The sequence below is a fragment of the Hyperolius riggenbachi genome, chromosome 2 (genome assembly GCF_040937935.1).
Source record: "Hyperolius riggenbachi isolate aHypRig1 chromosome 2, aHypRig1.pri, whole genome shotgun sequence".
Classification (NCBI taxonomy): domain Eukaryota; kingdom Metazoa; phylum Chordata; class Amphibia; order Anura; family Hyperoliidae; genus Hyperolius; species Hyperolius riggenbachi.
In genome coordinates this window covers 523953550-523966648 of record NC_090647.1, presented here as the reverse complement: position 1 = coordinate 523966648, position 13099 = coordinate 523953550, and positions in this window count along the sequence as shown.

The following is a 13099-nucleotide window of genomic DNA, read 5'->3' as shown; positions in this document are numbered from 1 at the left end:
AGCTGTAGAGTTCTGGGGTAGTTTTTGTGCAAAGCAACTCACACTGGCCTTTGTTCAGTGCATGTCACATACATCTGTAAGGGACCGGCGCTGGACTGCTTGACTGAATTTCTGGAAAGGCCACACAGTCCTGGACTTAGGGTGACTGCGGCCCAACGGGGGAAGCTACACATGGAAGTGGGGCTGTACCATATGAAAAAGGAGGCCGTAAACGGGGAGTAACACATCAGAGAGGAGTGTGTACACATCATGTACAGCTCTGTTGGGCACAGAGCTGTACATGAAAGAGAGGGACCAGGGCCTGTGGTAGCCTAGGGGCAACCCGGGTATATGCACTGACTGCCAGCCCCGCCTAGGTCTCCCACCAACTTAACTGTTGCTCCCTGGGGCCCCTGCAGAGTCTTCAGAAAAGTAGAGGCTTACCTGTCCAGACGGGCACACTCCTCTGTCAGTTCGTGGATCTGTGGCAGCCGGCTCAGGTACCCTGGGGGGAATTCTGCATTAAAAATGTTGTTCCTACGTTGCTGCCACTTAACTTATAGTGGGTAGTTGAATTCTGACAGGTTTTGGACTAGCCCATCTCCTCATGGGTAGATTCCCAGGGTTTTCTTTATTTTCAAAAGCACTTCGTGAATGACAGTTGCTCAGTCCAACTGCCAGAATAGTGTGCCAACAGGTGATGGTGGTGGTGGTGTAATGAATATATTAAATACTGAGAATCCCCCATGAAGGAATGGACTAGTCAAAAATCTGTCAGTTCCCTCAGATTTCTACTAACTACTTATTCTAGTTGACAGCAACATGGAAGAAAAGTCATTTATAGCTCATTTTACTCTGCAAGAAACCTTCTTCTTATTTGTGTGTGTTTACGTGTATTTGTGTGTGTTTACGTGTATTTCTCTGTAACAAAATTTTGAGCCTTATTTCTTCTATCCTATAAGTTCCTATACCTGTTCTAATGTGCTCTGTCTTACTGCAGCCTTTCCTAGTTGCACAGTGGCTGTATTATCTCTGTTATATGATCTAATCTTCTCTCCTCTGTCGGGTCTGTCGGGCTGAGGCAGTCAGGCTGGAATGTGCTGTGCTGCTTGTGATTGCATAGAAGCTATACACATCCTCTCCAGGCCCCCTGCACACTCTGTATGACTCACACACTGAGCTACTCTCAGCCTATCACTTGCTATGTCTTTTGTTTGTAAACACTGCCTAAAACTGGCAATTACAAGCCAGGATTGCAGCAGGGAGTGGCAGAAACAGCACAGAGGGGCCCAGGAGAACATAATGAATAGAATGGTATGCTTTTTATTGTAATGGCCCAAACACACGGGCTACAACTGTCGCCGCAACCACAGGGCACACGCGTGTTGCGGCGACAGGTCGCCCGTGTGTATGATGCGCACGCCCCGAACCCGTCGCCCGTCGGAGCTGTCGCCAGGTGATTGGCGCGGTCAATCGTCTGCTACAGCTGTTGCCGCAACTGTCGCTAGTCCGCCGTGTGCATGCGGACTAGCAACAGCAACACACTTACCATCGACAGTGCTTCCGGCGGGGGGAGAAACCATCGGCGACAGCTTCCGCCGCATCTGTCGCTGCTTTTTTGGGGGGTTTTTTGTTGTTGCGACTGGCAACATTTGTGCCTTGTGAGTAAGAGGCTTAAGATTCTCTTTAAGCAAACTGTAGACGCTGCTGATCAGAGGTCAATTTCTTTTAATATTTTGACAGAAGGCCTCTTTTAAATTTCTCTAGCTTTAAAAAAAAGAAAGTAATTCAAGCATAAATGTATTGAATTTCAAATGTATACTCCAGGCCAAGTGACTGCTGGATCAGAGCCTATGCATGTGCATTAAAGTGGATTCTGTAATGACTCGAACGTAAAACTCCTCCATTGTAATTCCTACCACCTGATGCGCAGGTTTGTGGCAGCGGCTGGGAATGGCAAAAAAATCATCTTTTTAAAATAAACATAACCCCCCCCATCTATAAAATACCCTTATAAAATATAAAATAACGGGTCCCAGTTGGATATCAGCGAATGGAATTCAGGCCTGTGATGGAGAGTGTGTTTCTTTTACACAAATGTGTAAAAAGTGACTTAAAGCTTTTAAGAGATTTTAGATTATCCCAAAAAATGGGGTTTGTTAGGTGCTTATTGGAGCCAACAGGTCAGATGAAAACATTGTAAATTCCAACGGCTGTCCCATAAGGAAAGGGAAACAATTAATAGGGTTCTGTTAGCAAATAAAACGCAGGCCCTGGAATGTTCAATTTATTTTCTATTTTTTATTATATATACCGTATATACTCGCAAGCAAGCCGACCCGCATGTAAGCCGACCCCCCCACTTTTACCCCAAAAAAAGGGAAAAAATGATTGACCCTCATGTAAGCCGGGGGTAGGAAACGCTGGCCGCGTGATCCCCCCAGTATGTCCCAGTATAGCTAGTATAGTGCCCAGTATAGGTAGGTAGTGCTCAGTATAGCTAGTAAAATGCCCCAGTATAGCTAGTATAGTGCTCAGTATAGCTAGTATAGTGCTCAGTATAGCTAGTATAGTGCTCAGTATAGCCAGTATAGTGCTCAGTATAGCCAGTATAGTGCTCAGTATAGCCAGTATAGTGCTCAGTATAGCCAGTATAGTGCTCAGTATAGCCAGTATAGTGCTCAGTATAGCCAGTATAGTGCTCAGTATAGCCAGTATAGTGCTCAGTATAGCCAGTATAGTGCTCAGTATAGCTAGTATAGTGCTCAGTATAGCTAGTATAGTGCTCAGTATAGCTAGTAAAGTGCCCCAGTTTAGCTAGTATAGTGCCCCATTATAGCTAGTATAGTGCCCCATTATAGCTAGTATAGTGCCCCATTATAGCTAGTATAGTGCCCCATTATAGCTAGTATAGTGCCCCATATAGCTAGCATAGTGCCCCATATAGCTAGCATAGTGCCCCAGTATGGGTGGGTAGGTGCTGTCCCTCCCCGCGGCTGCCGCTGCTATTACCTTAAGCGGCGCCGCTTCCTCTATCCCCGTCCTCCTCCGGTAAGTAACTCATTCACAGCAGCGCGCCTCTCGCTGCTGTGATGACGAGGAAACCATAGAGAGCGGCTTCCTGTAGCGGCGATGCCGTTACTATGGGAACCGCTCTCTATGGTTTCCTGCGTCATCACAGCAGCGGGGGGCGCGCTGCTGTGAATGAGTTACTTACCGGAGGAGGACGGGGATAGAGGAAGCGGCGCCGCTTAAGGTAATAGCAGCGGCAGCCGCGGGGGGAGCGGGGAGGGACAGCACCTATCCACCCATGACTCGCAAGCAAGCCGACCCCCCAACTTTTGGCCCACTTTTGGGGGGTCAAAAATTCGGCTTGCTTGCGAGTATATACGGTATACATGTTTGCCCTATGATTCAGAGCAGGACATAGTAAGAAGGGGATATGAAGCAGGCTTGCTCAAATCCGTATTCGGGAGACATCCGGATAGTGGTATCCGGATATCTCCCAGTAAAGCTGTGCGGGGGGTGGGAGGTGGGAGGGTGTTAGGGGTCAATCTTACCTGCATGACGTCTTCTTCGGTCCGTCCTTGGCGCCTCTCACGAAGCGCTCCAAGCTGCGGTCACGTAACTACAAACACTTCCTCTTTCCGGGTTGGAGGAGGAAGTGTATGTAGTCACGTGACCGGCGCATGCAACACATCGTGGGAGGCACCAGGGACGGACCGAATAAGACGTCATGCAGGTAAGATTGACCCCCCTGCACAGCTTTAATGGGAGATATCTGGATACAACTATCCGGATGTCTCCCGAATACGGATTTGAGCAAGCCTAATATGAAGTGGCCAGGGAGAACACAAAGAAACTCCGAACATCCTCAAGAGGCCCAGCTAAGGTTGACCTTTCTGTTCTGATGGCTGAAGGCCATTCTTGATGCATCTAAAACCATCTTTTTCAGAATATTACTAATATTATTGATTTATAAAGCGCCAACATATACTGTATAAAGTAGGAAAACAATAATGATACAGACAATGATATACATCAAATATGGACACTGGTACAAAATACAGAGCTGGGACAAGGTCCTTCAGCACCCAAGGCTGAGACACCAAAGTGCGTCCCTCCATCCCTCCCACCCCAGCCGTCACACACTGATTGCTAGTAGACTAAGAGGCGCCCCAGGGCCCCTAACATCTTAATTTCTAGTTATCTGGCTTGAAGGCACTGCCATCATGTATCCAGTGGCCATGGCTGGATTTAAGCCAAGGCCACCTAGGCCATGGCCTAGGTCACCACAGGATCAAGGGCGGGTGAGCAGCAGGCGATGGGGGGGGGGAGGGTTACATGGCTACCTATACTGGAGGGAGGGGGTCATCTCATCAGGCTATCTTAGGCCATGGCCTAGGTCACCACAGGATCAAGGGCGGGTGAGCAGCAGGCGATGGGGGGGGGGGGAGGGTTACATGGCTACCTATACTGGAGGGAGGGGGTCATCTCATCAGGCTATCTACAGTGGAGGAAATAATTATTTGACCCCTCACTGATTTTGTAAGTTTGTCCAATGACAAAGAAATGAAAAGTCTCAGAACAGTATCATTTCAATGGTAGGTTTATTTTTACAGTAGCAGATAGCACATCAAAAGGAAAAAATGAAAAAATAACCTTAAATAAAAGATAGCAACTGATTTGCATTTCATTGAGTGAAATAAGTTTTTGAACCCCTACCAACCATTAAGAGTTCTGGCTCCCACAGAGTGGTTAGACACTTCTACTCAATTAGTCACCCTCATTAAGGACACCTGTCTTAACTAGTCACCTGTATAAAAGACACCTGTCCACAGAATCAATCAATCAAGCAGACTCCAAACTCTCCAACATGGGAAAGACCAAAGAGCTGTCCAAGGACGTCAGAGACAAAATTGTAGACCTGCACAAGGCTGGAATGGGCTACAAAACCATTAGCAAGAAGCTGGGAGAGAAGGTGACAACTGTTGGTGCGATTGTTCGAAAATGGAAGGAGCACAAAATGACCATCAATCGACCTCGCTCTGGGGCTCCACGCAAGATCTCACCTCGTGGGGTGTCAATGGTTCTGAGAAAGGTGAAAAAGCATCCTAGAACTACATGGGAGGAGTTAGTGAATGACCTCAAATTAGCAGGGACCACAGTCACCAAGAAAATCATTGGAAACACATTACACCGCAATGGATTAAAATCCTGCAGGGCTCGCAAGGTCCCCCTGCTCAAGAAGGCACATGTGCAGGCCCGTCTGAAGTTTGCCAATGAACACCTGAATGATTCTGTGAGTGACTGGGAGAAGGTGCTGTGGTCTGATGAGACCAAAATAGAGCTCTTTGGCATTAACTCAACTCGCTGTGTTTAGAGGAAGAAAAATGCTGCCTATGACCCCCAAAACACCGTCCCCACCGTCAAGCATGGGGGTGGAAACATTTTGCTTTGGGGGTGTTTTTCTGCTAAGGGCACAGGACAACTTAATCGCATTAACGGGAAAATGGACGGAGCCATGTATCGTGAAATCCTGAACGACAACCTCCTTCCCTCTGCCAGGAAACTGAAAATGGGTCGTGGATGGGTGTTCCAGCACGACAATGACCCAAAACATACAGCAAAGGCAACAAAGGAGTGGCTCAAGAAGAAGCACATTAAAGGTCATGGAGTGGCCTAGTCAGTCTCCGGACCTTAATCCAATAGAAAACCTATGGAGGGAGCTCAAGCTCAGAGTTGCACAGAGACAGCCTTGAAACCTTAGGGATTTAGAGATGATCTGCAAAGAGGAGTGGACCAACATTCCTCCTAAAATGTGTGCAAACTTGGTCATCAATTACAAGAAACGTTTGACCTCTGCGCTTGCAAACAAGGGTTTTTCCACTAAATATTAAGTCTTTTATTGTTAGAGGGTTCAAAAACGTATTTCACTCAATGAAATGCAAATCAGTTGCTATCTTTTATTTAAGGTTATTTTTTCGATTTTCCTTTTGATGTGCTATCTGCCACTGTTAAAATAAACCTACCATTGAAATGATACTGTTCTGAGACTTTTCATTTCTTTGTCATTGGACAAACTTACAAAATCAGTGAGGGGTCAAATAATTATTTCCTCCACTGTATATGGAAGGGGGAAGGGTCATCTGGCTGCCTATATTAGAGTGGAGGGTCAATGGGTTACCTATACAGGAGGGAGGGGTCATCTGGCTACGTATACTGAAGAGGGGGGGGGGGCAACTGCTGACTGTAGCCTTGGGCGGCAAAAAGTACAAATCAGGCCTGATGTATCCCCTTTTCGTATTTCTCTCTGCTTCAAACACAATAGGGGAATAATAGCTGAATAGCTGAGTGAGTTGTGCGCCCCCTCCTACACTGCGCCCTGAGGCTGGAGCCTCTCTTGCCTCGGCCCTGCACCCCCTCCTACACTGCGCCCTGAGGCTAGAGCCTTTCTCGCCTCTGCCTCGTCCCGGCCCTGCTGGTACAAAATGCAGAACTAGTGGTTACAATGACAGATGTAGCATGGTGGAATAAAATGTATAACAGAGTGAAAGCTATGAAATGAACATCAAATTCCAAGTCACAAAAGGGTGAGAGAGCACTGCCCTTGTGAGCTTACAATCCAGAAGAATTTAAATTATAAGAGTAGTGGCGAGCACAAATTTGCATAAACGTAATTTTGCATCGATATTCGCAATTATGATGCAAAATTGTAAATGCGAAATTTCTGGAAAAAACGTAATTAATTTTGTATGTTATTGTAAATATTCATAATTGTGTACATTTTTGTGTAATTGTTGCATAATTTAGTGCCGACATTAGTGGTTAAAAGCAAAGCCCCAGCACATGCTATCGTCCCGAAAATTGCTACGTACAGTTTGTTAAAGAGACACTGAAGCAGGAACATAAATGATGATATAAGGATTTGCATGTGTAGTACAGCTAAGAAATAAAACATTAGGAGCAGAGACATAAGTCTAATATTGATTCCAGTACAGGAAGAGTTAAGAAACTCCAGTTGTTATCTATGCAAAAGAGCCATTGAGCTCTATGACTTTCAAAGTCGCAGTGAGCTCTGTCTTCTGAAGCTTGTTATCTCAACTGTCAGTCACTGTATCTTCTTTTTCTCTGCAGAGGACAGTTCAAAAGTTCACTGGCGTGCTCTGTAAAATCATTTAGAATGCTGAGTATTCTGTAAAATGCAAATATTAGAGAATGATGCAATGCTATAAAGAACACTATATAACTGAAAATAAAAATATGAGAATATTTTCTTTGCTACAAATGTTCTAGTAATTATCTGTACTACACAACCAATTCATTATATCATATTTTGTTTATTTTTTTTCGCTTCAGTGTCTCTCTAAGGAGAATACTAGGAAAATGTTTTTTAAACTGTAATTTTTCTGAATTTAAAAACCATTTTTCTTTGCACTTTTAAAATCGATTTTCTACAGGGTCTTTTCGAAAAAAAAAATGTTTTACTTGTACTCCATATTCTCCTTAAAGGACAAGTGTAGTGAGAGGTATACGGAGGCTGCCATATTTATTACTTTTCAAACAATACCAGTTGCCTGGCTGTGTCTCCTGATCCTCTGCCTCTAATACTTTTAGCCATAGACCCTGAACAAGCATGCAGCAGATCAGGTGTCTGACATTGTCAGATCTGACAAGATTAGCTGCATGCTTGTTTCTGATGTTATTCAGACCCTGCTGCAGGCAAATAGATCAGCAGGGCTGCCAAGCAACTGGTATTGTTTAAAAGGAAATAAATATGGCAGCCTCCATATACCGTTCACTACAGTTGTCCTTTAACAAATGTAGCAGTTTTGTTGTCAGTAGCATCTATGGGGGTTCTGCTACTCACTGCTAAAGTCGACACGAAAATTATGTAAAACTTTACAGGAAATTATGAGTGATTATACAAAATCAATTGAATTTGCAAATCGTAATTATTTATAGACGTAATTGCGAAAATTTACGCAAAATTTTGCGCAATCGTAATTAGGTGATTACAGTCATCGCTAGCCCTGTGATTCAGACCGGTGCATAATAAGAAGGGACTATGAAGTGGCCTGAGAGAACACAAAGCAAATCTGTGTTAATGCATCCTCAAGAGGCCCTGCTAAGGTTGATCTTTCTGTACTTATGGCTGAAGGCCATTCTTGATGCATCTAACACGTTCTTGCTACTTGTGGAGGAGGGCTGAGGATGGTACTGCTAGGGCATGAGGTTCTAACGTCCAGTGGCAAAACTACAAATTATGGGGCCCCCTGAAAATTTTTTGATAGGCCGTTATGATTCCTTTAACCTGTAACTAGTGTAGCCCCAACATCTTCAGATCTGGAAGAATGACTCCTGTATCGGACAGGAGGTAGTGTAAGAATTCCAACCCGCCGCAGCTCTGGACTCCCTTGTGGCTCCAGTGACTGCTCCCCTTGTTATTATGACCCTGCTAGCGAGTGCCTATAGCGGCGGCACTGTGTGCAGTGCCAGGTGGTGCTGCTAATAGTAAAGTATGTGCCTAAGTGGCAAACCTTAAAGTGAACCAGAGATGAAGCACCCTCATGTATTTTACCATATACTGTATATCAGTGGGAACATTAGAGAAAACACCTACCCTGCTCTCTGTTTCATACTTTACTGCTCAGCCTGCTTGTTATCAGCCCTGATAAGATCCCCGACTCAGCATTCAGTCTGGCTTTGCTCAGGAATCATTATAGCTGAGTCTGTCTTTTCTGATGTCTTTTCAAGCCCAAGCCTGCTCCCTTCTGGCTCTGCTATAATGACTCAGTTATAATGATTCTCGAGCAAAGCCAGACTGAATGCTCAGTCAAGGATTTATATCAAGGCTTATAACAAGCAGACTGAGCAGTGAAGGATAAAACAGAGAGCAGGGTAGGTGTTTTCTCTAATGTCCCCACTGATATATATGGTAAAATACATGAGGGTTCTTCGTCTTTGGTTCACCTTAACCCCACAACCTAATGCTTATTGTATCCCTCCCCAGAAAAATGCCCCAAAGGAACTCCCTCACCTGATGCCTCACTCTAACACCCCCCACACCCATAAGTGCTTAAAATTGACCCTTCAGGACAGGACAGTTGCTCCTCACTTCTCTGTGTAGCCCCATTGTGTAGCCTTTTACATTGCAGCTCCTGGCACTGCATATCATGTGATAGGCATCGGAAGCCGCCCTGCCACCGGAATGAGGCAAAGTGTAAAGCTCTGTTGCGTTTCTCTGCAAAATACAGGGGAATGTCTACTGCTCTGCACTCCAGGACTGGACCCCCTTAGCCTTCGGGCTCTCCTGCAATGGCGGGGATCGCAGGGACTATCGTTACACCCCTGGCAGCATAAAAGATTTTTGGGTTTCATGGTGGGAGATCTTGTGAGCAATTGCACCTGATAGATTCTTAGCTTTACTGAGTTTAATCCAACGTGTGAACTTTGCAGAGACGCAAGAACACCTTAGTTAAATATTCATCCTGGTAATTGGTTGAGAAAATATTCTAAGCCTTGGTCCAGTACAACTACCAGGAAGGACAAGATTGGCATCCTCTACATTCCATTCTGTGCAGACCTCCTATAAAACACCTTATTTTATTACATACGTAAATGCCCATATTTTATATTCTCATTTACGGCTTTTCCGGTGAATTACCATTTAAGGGTTTTTGTTGGCTGGTGAGTCAGATTTGTGACGAGAGGGGACCGCTTTCTTCAACCTCTTTCATTAGAACCAACAACATGACAAATTGAGAGCTTCACAGGGACAAGAAAATCGCGTCTCCTTTGATATGGAAATCTATCCGATGGACCTATTGAACTTCTGACGCGCGGAAAACTTTGTGACACTCCAGCGAGACTAAGCATCGTCATGTGTGGCCACTTTACTGCCGTTCCATTCTGCTCCAATGAAAAGGACATTGAGATGACAAGCGTAACCCAATGATTTGTGATGACGCAAGACCAGACTCACCATACTATAATGCACTGCGGTTCTCCTGGCCTGCCTTACATTGTCTCTGAGAATATTCCCAGATGAACCACACATGACGAGGTTTTTTTTCTGCTCAAATTCCTGCTGGCCTTTTGTATCCTCAGACACAGCTAACAAGACAAGCCTAAGTAGAAGACAGCCCTGATTTACTAAGACTGACTAACAGCAACAGCCTTGACAGGGGCGTAGCAATAGGGGGTGCAGAGGTAGCGACCGCATCGGGGCCCTTGGGCCAGAGGGGCCCCGAGGGGCCCTCCCACAACTACAGTATTAGCTCCCTATTGGTACTGTGCTCATAATAATCACTTCTATAGATACTTTTAACATTGGTAATCATTAACAAGCTATTTCCCATCCCCTTCTTGCACCTCTGACACTGTAGTTGCCATTGGCAGGTTTTGGTGCGCCGTATCAATTGTTATGTATAGAGTGCTTGGGGGGCCCCATGTAAAACTTGCATCGGGGCCCACAGCTCCTTAGCTACGCCACTGAGCCTTGATTTACTAAGACTGCATAGCAATAAACAGCCCTGGAGAACCTGTGTGATCAAGCAAACCTACAGTGGATAGAAAAAATTCTACTATTATTTGGCAAACATTTGGAAACTTTCACAGAGTCATATCAGATCATAATGATGATGATAAAAAGGTAAGTAAAATAGCAGACATCAAATTTGTTGGAGCAGAGTGTTCTGTACATTCAGATAGGCACCCAGTATAACACGTTATAATTCTTTACTGAAGGAAAACATGCAGAGATACATCATACATCTCCATTAGGAAGGGCAGCTTGCTTGGAAAAGAGAGAATACAGAGGGAATACAGGAAATGACAATCCCATAAATATCACCATTGCATCTCACACACAGTGACATCTTGTGGTTGTTTTACTATACTGCAGTTAGGTAGTAATCCTGTTGATACTTCAACACAATTGTAGTCATATGCAGCATCTGTATTGTAATGTAAAGTAAACCTGAGATAAGGAGAAGGATAAGAGGATTATACTTACCTGGGGCTTCTTCCAGTCCCTTTTAGTCTATCAGTTCCTTCATTGTCTATCTGGTCCCCTCTGTTCTGCCAATGTAAATCCCCCTGGTTGCAGACTACTGAGAATGTGCAACCCCAACCAGGGCCGTGCAGAGGATTCTCAAGGGGGGTGCTCAAATTTGAAAAAGGGGCCCTAATCGATAAATCGTGCTAAATTGTGTATGTAATACCCCTTCTCCAGAAAGCACTAGGCAGTCTTAACCCCCCCCCACCCCCCCCCCCCCCACACACACACACACACACCTTTATAGAAGTATCAGGCAGACTTTGTGTCTTCTTCCAACCAACTTCTTTGGTGCCACCACCCTCAAATCAGCAGTCATAGGTGCGCACTATTAGAGTGGGCACAGTGGAGCCTGATGTAGGCATGGATTCACCTTTCATTACTGGGACCTCTGTCCCTCTAGATCAGCACCCAAGCTTCTTTTCAGGCAAAGAAGCAGTGGTTGCCAATATGCAGTGGTTGCTAAGCATTAGTAGATGCAAAACTGCAGTAAGTGCCAAGGTGCAGTGGGTGCCCAGATGCCGTGGGTGAAAAGATGCAAAGGTCCAGTTTGTGCTAAGTTGCAGTGGGTGCCGATGTGCCAAAGTACAGTCCGTGTCAAGCTGCTGTGGGTACCAAGGTCCAGTTTGTATTGGGTGTTTATTTGCAGTGGATGCTATGCAGTATTGGGTGCTGAATGAGTAGCAGAAGGCGATAAACAATAGTGGGTGCCATATAAGCGCTAATTGGTACAGGGAGACATGTGAGTGTTGGACATGAGTGAGTAGGGAGTGCCATGTGTGGTCTGGATGTGTGCCATGGGAGAGTGCTGAGTCTCATATGGGTTCAGACCAAGGGTGGGTACTGGTTGCTATTTGAGTGCTGGTCATGGACGGGTACTAGGTGCATATAATTGCTTTGGAACTTTGTGCTGTGTGAGTACTATGCCATGTAGGTGTTGATTATGGGGGTTATAGGGTGTCATGTGGGTCTTAGGTGCTAATACTGAGTGCCAAGTGGGTACTGGGAGCGAGTACATGGTAACATCTGGGTAATGGGTGCTAGCTAGTGGGGTATTTGTTGTCATGTGAGTGCTAAAGGCAGATGCTGGGTGCCATGTGGGTTCTGGGTGCTGGCACAGGGTGTCATGTGCATTCTGGCTGTATGGGTTGGTGTCAAGCATCATGTAGGTGTTGATTGCAGTTACTCAAGCTCTTGTGAGTTCTGGTTGCAAGTACTAGGTGTCATATGTAAGTGTGTGGTGTTTGTGCTGGGCACCAAGTGGTGGCTTAGTGCAACTGGAACTACTGCAGATGAAACATGTGGGTGTTGGGTGCAGGTACATTGGTGCGAATACTTGGTGCATTGCCTGCACTAGGTGCTAGCTATGGGTGGGCATTGTGTGTCATGTGGATTCTGAGTGCAGGTACTTTGGGTGCTAGTACTGGTTTATGTGAGTTCAGATAATGTGCAAGTACTGTGCCAAGTGGGTGTGAGTACTGGGTGCCAGCTATAGGGTGAATGATGCAAGTACTAAGTGCCATATGGAGGTCGGATATTAAGTATTGGGTGAAAGTTGCTTGGTGCAAGTACTGGGTGCTTGCTATAGTGGGGGTTACTGGTTGAGTGTAATGTGGGTGCTGAATATTGGTGAGATTGCGGTGGGAGCAGGGAGTGGGAGGTCACTGTGGGTACTGCTATGAATGGCATAGTTGCTGCTAGGGGAGGTAGAGGTCAGTGTGGGTGCTGGTGGAAGGGTAGGTCACTGTGGGTTCTGTGGAAGGAAGAGGTCAGTATGAGTGCTGGAGGAAGGGGAGGTCACTGTGGGTGCTGGGAGAGGTCATTGTAGTTATTGGAGGAGGGAGTAGTTGTGGATGCTGTGTGTTGGGAGAGATCAGTGTGGGCGCTGCTTTTGGGATGGGAGGTCCCTGTAAGTGCTGCAGGGGACAGGAGGGTAGCCTCTGGGGGAGGGAAAGATCACTGTGGGTGCTGGGGGAAGGATAAGTCAGTGTGGGTGCTGGGGTAGGCAGGATCACTGCTAGATTTGGGGAAGGAGAGGTCACTGTGGGTGGTAGGTGAAGG